The sequence below is a fragment of the Arachis hypogaea genome, chromosome 14 (genome assembly GCF_003086295.3).
Source record: "Arachis hypogaea cultivar Tifrunner chromosome 14, arahy.Tifrunner.gnm2.J5K5, whole genome shotgun sequence".
Lineage (NCBI taxonomy): Eukaryota > Viridiplantae > Streptophyta > Magnoliopsida > Fabales > Fabaceae > Arachis > Arachis hypogaea.
This window is the reverse complement of record NC_092049.1, coordinates 78,183,756-78,191,980: the sequence shown is the minus strand read 5'-3', so window position 1 is coordinate 78,191,980 and position 8,225 is coordinate 78,183,756. Positions and strand designations below refer to the sequence as shown.

Below are 8,225 nucleotides of genomic sequence, written 5' to 3'. Positions count from 1 at the left end.
GATTTTATAGAAGATTTATAAAGGATTTTTCTAAAATTGCTAAACCTTTAAGCAACTTGTTGGCTGCTGATGTTCCTTTTGTCTTTGATTCTGATTGTCTACATGCTTTTGAAACTCTGAAAGCAAACCTTACCTCTGCTCCCATTATAGCTCCCCTTGATTGGAATTTACCATTTGAATTGATGTGTGATGCCAGTGACTTTGCTATAGGAGCTGTTTTAGGACAGAGGCATGGTAAGCTTGTACATGTCAGTTACTATGCCAGCCATGTGTTAAATGATGCCCAAAAGAATTACACAACTACAGAAAAGGAATTATTAGCTGTTGTGTATGTTGTTGATAAGTTTAGGTCCTATTTACTTGGCTCTAAGGTTATTGTTTACACTGATCATGCTGCTTTGAAGTACTTTCTAACCAAACAGGACTCTAAACCAATATTAATCAGATGGGTGTTGCTCCTTCAGGAGTTTGATATTGAGATAAAAGACAGAAAAGTGTCAGAAAATCAAATAGCTGATCATCTCTCCAGAATTGAGCCTGAAGCAGGAGTACAACCACCCACAGCTGTGACTAAGACATTTCTAGATGAGCAATTGTTCCTCATTCAGTAGGCTCCATGGTTTGCAGACATTGCAAATTATAAGGCCATGAATTTTATTCCAAGAGAGTACAGTAGGCAACAAGTGAAGAAGCTATTGACTGATGCAAAGTACTACATTTGGGAGGAGCCATACCTTTTTAAAAGGTGTTCAGATGGTATCATCCGAAGATGTGTCCCAAATGAAGAAAAATAGCAGATTCTTTGGCACTGTCATGGTTCTGAGTATGGAGGCCACTTTGGTGGTGAAAGGACAGCTACAAGGGTCCTTCAGAGCGGGTTTTATTGACCAACTATCTTCAGAGACTCAAGAGCATTTGTGAAACACTGTGACAGATGTGAAAAAGCCACAAATCTCCCTGCTAACCATGAAATGCCACAGCAGGAGATTCTTGAGGTTGAGTTATTTGATGTGTGGGGTATTGATTTCGTGGGACCTTTTCCACCCTCACATTCAAACAACTATATTCTAGTGGCAGTTGATTATGTGTCCAAGTGGGTGGAAGCTGTGGCTCTACCCACCAATGATGCCAAGGTGGTAATGAGCTTTCTTCAGAGATATATCTTTAGTCGGTTTGGTGTCCCAAGGATACTCATTAGTGATGGTGGAAGCCACTTCTGCAATAGATAGCTGGACTCTCTTCTGCAGAGATATGGAGTTCGTCATAAAGTGGCAACCCCCTATCACCCTCAGACAAGTGGACAAGTTGAAGTTTCCAACAGGGAACTTAAGAGGATTTTAGAGAAGACCGTCAGTGTTTCAAGAAAGGACTAGTCTAGGAAGCTTGATGATGCTCTCTGGGCATACCGAACAGCTTACAAGACTCCTATTGGCATGTCCCTTTATTAGTTGGTCTATGGCAAAGCCTGTCACTTGCCAGTTAAGCTGGAGCATAAAGCTTACTGGGCAATCCGATATCTGAATCTTGATTCAGAAGCTGCAAGAATCAAGCGAATGCTTCAATTGAATGAGCTTCATGAGTTTAGATATTTAGCCTATGAGAATGCCATCCTCTATAAGGAGAGAACCAAGTTACTACATGACAAGAAGATTGCCATAAGAGTCTTTGAGCCAGGACAGAGAGTGCTTTTGTATAATTCAAGGCTCAAACTCTTTCCCGGGAAGCTAAAATCCTGGTGGTCAGGACCGTTTGTGGTTACCAGAGCTTCACCATATGGTTATGTGGAAATATAGGAAGAGAATTCTGACAAGAAATTTACAGTGAATGGCCAGAGGTTGAAGCACTGTCTTAGAGGTGAGATTGATCGCCAAAGGTCCGCTCATTTGCTGACTTAGCAGAACTGACCGTCAAGCTAGTGACGTTAAAAAAGCGCTTGTCGGGAGGCAACTCGATAAATTCGTATCCATAGCTATTTTTTGTAGTAGTAGTTTTCTTCCTTATTTGATTTTTACTAAGTTTTTACTGTTTTTTAGATCATGCAGCTATCTTAGAATAGGAACCGGACACACACAAAAAAAAAGAGAGCACCCGATGCACAAGCGTCACTGATACGTATGCGTCAGATGGGTGTGCGAGAAAAAAAAATGAACAGAGAGTTGAACGGGAGTGGCACAGGAATGATGCCTTTCGCACAAACAAGCCCACGCGTACACGTACCCCACGCGTGCGCGTCATTCATGATTTTGGCACTCTACGCGTACTCGTCATCGATGCGTACGTGTGACCTTAAAAATCGACGTAAAGAAGTGTTTGGGTAGAGTTGTGCTGGCTTAGGGCTAGAAGTGTGCTAGAAGCACAAAACTTGTTCATGCGTACGTGTCCCTGACGCGTGCGCGTCATCTGCACAAATGGCCATCCACGCATGCGCATGCATGACGCACACACGTCGCATGAAATTATTGGTTTCCAAGCCACGTGAACAGAGAGTTGTGCGTGCGCGCGGCTGGCTTCACGCAAATCGCACAAATCATGGGCACGCGGATGCGTTCCTAACGCTCACGCATCATTAAGGAAAATTCGCGACCCACGCGTACGCGTGCTGTACGCGTACGCGTCACCTTCGCTGTACAACTACACTAGTTCGCCGCCCAATTTTAATTTTCTTTCTCTTTCTCCTAATCCTAATTCTCTCTTGTTCTTTTATCCTTTTATTCTCTGTCCTCATAATAGTTGTTTCTTTCTGTTTTCAGTTCTTCTTTGCTTGAGGACAAGTAAACTTTTATGGCACCAAAAGGAGGCGAATCATCTTCACAGGAGGAGCACAACCTGAAGAATAAAACGACCGCTAGGATAACTAAGGTGGTTGAGTTCTGATGAGCGGATAATTTATACGCTTTTTGGCATTGTTTTTAGTATGTTTTTAGTAGGATCTAGTTACTTTTAGGGATGTTTTCATTAGTGTTTATGTTAAATTCACATTTCTGGACTTTACTATGAGTTTGTGTGTTTTTCTGTGATTTCAGGTATTTTCTGGCTGAAATTGAGGGACTTGAGCAGAAATCTGAGTCAAAGGTTGAAGAAGGATTACTGATGCTGTTGGATTCTGACCTCCCTGCACTCAAAGTGGATTTTCTGGAGCTACAGAACTCGAAATGGCGCGCTTCCAATTGCTTTGGAAAGTAGACATCCAGGGCTTTCCAGAAATATATAATAATCCATACTTTGGCCAAGAATAGACGACGTAAACTGGCGTTCAACGCCAGCTTTCTACCCAAATCTGGCGTCCAGCGCCAGAAAAGGAGCAAAAACCAGAGTTGAACGCCCAAACTGGCACAAAAGCTGGCGTTCAACTCCAAGAAGGACCTCTACACGTGCAACACTCAGGCTCAGCCCAAAAACACACCAAGTGGGCCCAGGAAGTGGATTTATACATCAATTACTTACTCATGTAAACCCTAGTAGCTAGTTTATTATAAATAGGACCTTTTACTATTGTATTAGGCATCTTTGGTCTCAGTTTTAATCCATTATTCATCTTAGGAGACTATTGATCACGCTTTAGGGGGCTGGCCATCTCGGCCATGCCTGGACCTTTCACTTATGTAATTTTAACGGTAGAGTTTCTACACTCCATAGATTAAGGTGTGGAGCTCTGCTGTTCCTCAAAGATTAATGCAAAGTACTACTGTTTTCTATTCAATTCATCTTATTTCGCTTCTAAGATATCCATTCGCACCCAAGAACGTGATGAAGGTGATGATTATGTGTGACGCTCATCACCATTCTCCCCTATGAACACGTGCCTGACAAACACTTCCGCTCTACATGAAATAAGCTAGAATGAATATCTCTTAGATCTCCTAACCAGAATCTTCGTGGCGTAAGCTAGAATGATGGCGGCATTCAAGAGAATCCGGAAAGTCTAAACCTTGTCTGTGGTATTCCGAGTAGGATTCAATGATTGAATGACTGTGACGAGCTTCAAACTCGCGATTGTTGGGCGTTAGTGACAGACGCAAAAGGAGGGTGAATCCTATTCCAGCATGATCGAGAACCGACAGATGAATAGCCATGCCGTGACAGGGTGCGTGAGCATATTATTCACTGAGAGGAGGGGATGTAGCCACTGACAACGGTGATGCCCTTGCATAAAGCCAGCCATGGAAAGGAGTAAGACTGATTGGATGAAGATAGCAGGAAAGCAGAGGTTCAGAGGAACAAAAGCATCTCCATTCGCTTATCTGAAACTCTCACCAATGAATTACATAAGTATTTCTATCCCTATTCTATTATTTAGTATTCGAAAACATCATTATCAATTTATATCTGCCTAACTGAGATTTGCAAGGTGACCATAGCTTGCTTCATACCAACAATCTCCGTGGGATTCGACCCTTACTCACGTAAGGTATTACTTGGACGACCCAGTGCACTTGCTGGTTAGTTGTATCGAAGTTGTGAACCATGGTATTGGCACCAAGTTCTTGGCGCCATTGCCAGGGAAAGAAAGACCCATGAATTTTACATAATTAAAGTGTAATCACGATTACGCGTACCAAGTTGCTCACGTGCCAGGAATAGTTTGAGCCTGGACATCACAATTTCGTGCACCAAGTTTTTGGCGCCGTTGCCGGGGATTGTTCGAGTTTGGACAACTGACAGTTCATCTTGTTGCTCAGATTAGGTAATTTTATTTTTATTTTTATTTTTATTTTGTTTCCAAAAATTTTTTCAAAAATCTTTCAAAAAATTTTCTCATCTGTTTTCGAAAAAAAAAAATAATAAAAATGTTTTCAAAAATTTCTATTCAAAATTTTTAAGAATGAATTCTAGTATTTCATGAAGCATGTTGAAGCCTGGCTGGCTGTAAAGCCATGTCTATTCCTTTGGGAATGAGTATGTCAGGCATGTCATATCTGAATTACATGCTGAAGCTTGGCTGGCCATTGGCCATGTCTAGTGTTTTGGACCAGAGCTTTCATTAAAGGCTTGGCTGGCTAGTGAGCCATGTCTAATTCCTGGACTGAAGCTTTAGACTAAGAATGCAAGATTCCTGGAATTCATATTAAAAATTTTGGAATCCTTATTTTCCTTTTTCATATAATTTTCGAAAAATATAAAATAAAAATCCAAAAAAAATTAGAAAATCATAAAAATCAAAAATATTTTTGTGTTTCTTGTTTGAGTCTTGAGTCATATCATAAGTTTGGTGTCACTTGCATATGCATCTTGCATTTTTCGAAAATTTCATGCATTCATAGTGTTCTTCATGATCTTCAAGTTGTTCTTGGAAAGTCTTCTTGTTTGATCTTGATGATTTTTTGTTTTGTGTCTTTTCATGTTTATCATATGCATTCTTGAATTCTTAGTGTCTAAGCATTAAAGAATTCTAAGTTTGGTGTCTTGCATGTTTTCTTTGCATTAAAAATTTTTCAAAATTGTGTCTATGATGTTCATCTTGACATTCATAGTGTTCTTGGTGTTCATCTTGACATTCATAGCATTCTTGCATGCATTCATTGTTTTGATCTAAAAATTTCATGCATTGCATAATTTTCATGTTTTTCATAAAAATTTCAAAAATCAAAAAAATATCTTTCCCTTTTTCTCTCATCAAATTCGAAAATTTGAGTTGACTTTTTCAAAAATTTTTAAAATCAAGTTGTTTCTTATGAGTCAAATCAAATTTTCAATTTGAAAATCTTATCTTTTTCAAAATCTTTTTCAAAAATCAAATCTTTTTCAAAATTCTTAGTTATTTTCGAAAATTCCAAAAATATTTTTCAAAAATCTTTTTCTTATTTTTGTATTAAATTTTCGAAAATAACATAATCAATTAATGTTTTGATTCAAAAATTTGAAGTTTGTTACTTGCTTGTTAAGAAAGATTCAAACTTTAAGTTCTAGAATCATATCTTGTGATTTTTTATGAATCAAGTCATTAATTGAGATTTTAAAAATCAAATCTTTTTCAAAATTAGTTTCTAAAATATCTTCTTATCTTATCTTTTTCAAAAATATCTTTTCAAAATATCTTTTCTAACTTCCTAACTTCTTATCTTTTCAAAATTTGTTTCAACTAACTAACTAACTTTTTGTTTGTTTCTTAACTTTTTCAAAACTACCTAACTAACTCTCTCTCTCTAATTTTCGAAAATATCTTCCCTCTTTTTCAAAAATTTCTTTTTAATTAACTAATTATTCTTATTTTTTATTTTTGATTTTAAAAATTTTTGAAAATTACTAACATTTTTCAAAAACCATTTTCGAAAATCACTAACTCTTTTTCAAAAAAATATTTTCGAAAATTCTCCCTCTCCCATCTCATTCTATTTATTCATTCATATCCTAACATCTCATCTCACATATCTAGCCTCCTCACAGTTGTGTTTCTTCCATTATATTACATTCTTTGTCTCCCCCTCTTCTTCTATTCACACAGGGATCCCTATACTGTGGTATAAAGGATCTCTATTATTATTATTATTTTTCTGTGCCTTCTTCTTTGTCATATGAGCAGGAGCAAGGATAAGAACATTCTTGTGGAAGCAGATCCAGAACCTGAAAGGACTCTGAAGAAAAAACTAAGAGAAGCTAAAATACAACAATCCAGAGATAATCTTTCAGAAATTTTCGAACAGGAAGAGGAGATGGCAGCCGAAAATAATAATAATGTAAGGAAGATGCTTGGTGACTTCACTGCATCTAATTCCAATTTACATGGAAGAAGCATCTCCATTCCTGCCATTGGAGCAAACAACTTTGAGCTGAAACCTCAATTAGTTTCTCTGATACAGCAGAACTGCAAGTTTCATGGACTTCCATCTGAAGATCCTTTTCAGTTCTTAACTGAATTCTTGCAGATATGTGATACTGTTAAGACTAATGGAGTAGATCCTAAAGTCTACAGGCTCATGCTTTTCCCTTTTGCTGTAAGAGACAGAGCTAGATTATGGTTGGATTCTCAACCCAAAGACAGCCTGAACTCTTGGGATAAGCTGGTCACGGCTTTCTTAGCCAAGTACTTTCCTCCTCAAAAGCTGAGCAAGCTTAGAGCTGATGTTCAAACCTTCAGACAGAAAGAAGGTGAATCCCTCTATGAAGCTTGGGAAAGATACAAACAGTTGACCAAAAAGTGTCCTTCTGACATGCTTTCAGAATGGACCATCCTGGATATATTCTATGATGGTTTATCTGAGCTATCAAAGATGTCACTGGACACTTCTGCAGGTGGATCCATTCACCTAAAGAAAACGCCTGCAGAAGCTCAAGAACTCATTGACATGGTTGCTAATAACCAGTTCATGTACACTTCTGAAAAGAATCCTGTGAGTAATGGGACGCCTATGAAGAAGGGAGTTCTTGAAGTTGATACTCTGAATGTCATATTGGCTCAGAATAAAATATTGACTCAGCAAGTCAATATGATCTCTCAGAGTCTGCATGGAATGCAAGCTGCATCCAACAGTACTCAAGAGGCTTCTTATGAAGAAGAAGCTTATGATCCTGAGAACCCTGCAATAGCAGAGGTGAATTACTTAGGTGAACCTTATGGAAACACCTATAACTCATCATGGAGAAATCATCCAAATTTCTCATGGAAGGATCAAAAGCCTCAACAAGGCTTTAATAATGGTGGAAGAAACAGGTTTAACAATAATAAACCTTTTCCATCATCCACTCAGCAACAGACAGAGAACTCTGAACAGAATGCTTCTAATTTAGCAAATCTAGTCTCTGATCTATCCAAGGTCACTGTGAGTTTCATGAATGAAACAAGGTCTTCCATTAGAAATCTGGAAGCACAAGTAGGCCAGCTGAGTAAAAGGATCACTGAAATCCCTCCCAGTACTCTCCCAAGCAATACAGAAGAGAATCCAAAAGGAGAGTGCAAGGCCATTGACATAAGCAAAATGGCCGAACCCACTGAGGGAGAGGAGGACGTGAATCCCAAGGAGGAAGACCTCCTGAGACGTCCAGTGATCAATAAGGAGCTTCCCTCTGAGGAACCAAAGGACTCTGAGGCTCATCTAGAGATCATAGAGATCCCATTGAACCTCCTTATACCCTTCATGAGCTCTGATGAGTATTCCTCTTCTGAAGAGAATGAGGATGTTACTGAAGAGCAAACTGCCAAGTTTCTTGGTACAATCATGAAGCTGAATGCCAAATTATTTGGCATTGATACTTGGGAAGTTGAACCTCCCTTGTTCATCAATGAACTA

General features: G+C 38.7%; 1 non-coding gene across 1 annotated transcript; it reads right to left on the bottom strand.

The window, feature by feature from the left end:
- Positions 1-7,046: 7,046 nt before the first annotated feature.
- Positions 7,047-7,154, bottom strand: LOC112745439 (small nucleolar RNA R71). Its single transcript, XR_003173368.1, has one exon. It is a non-coding gene; the product is annotated as a small nucleolar RNA R71 (small nucleolar RNA).
- Positions 7,155-8,225: the final 1,071 nt, after the last annotated feature.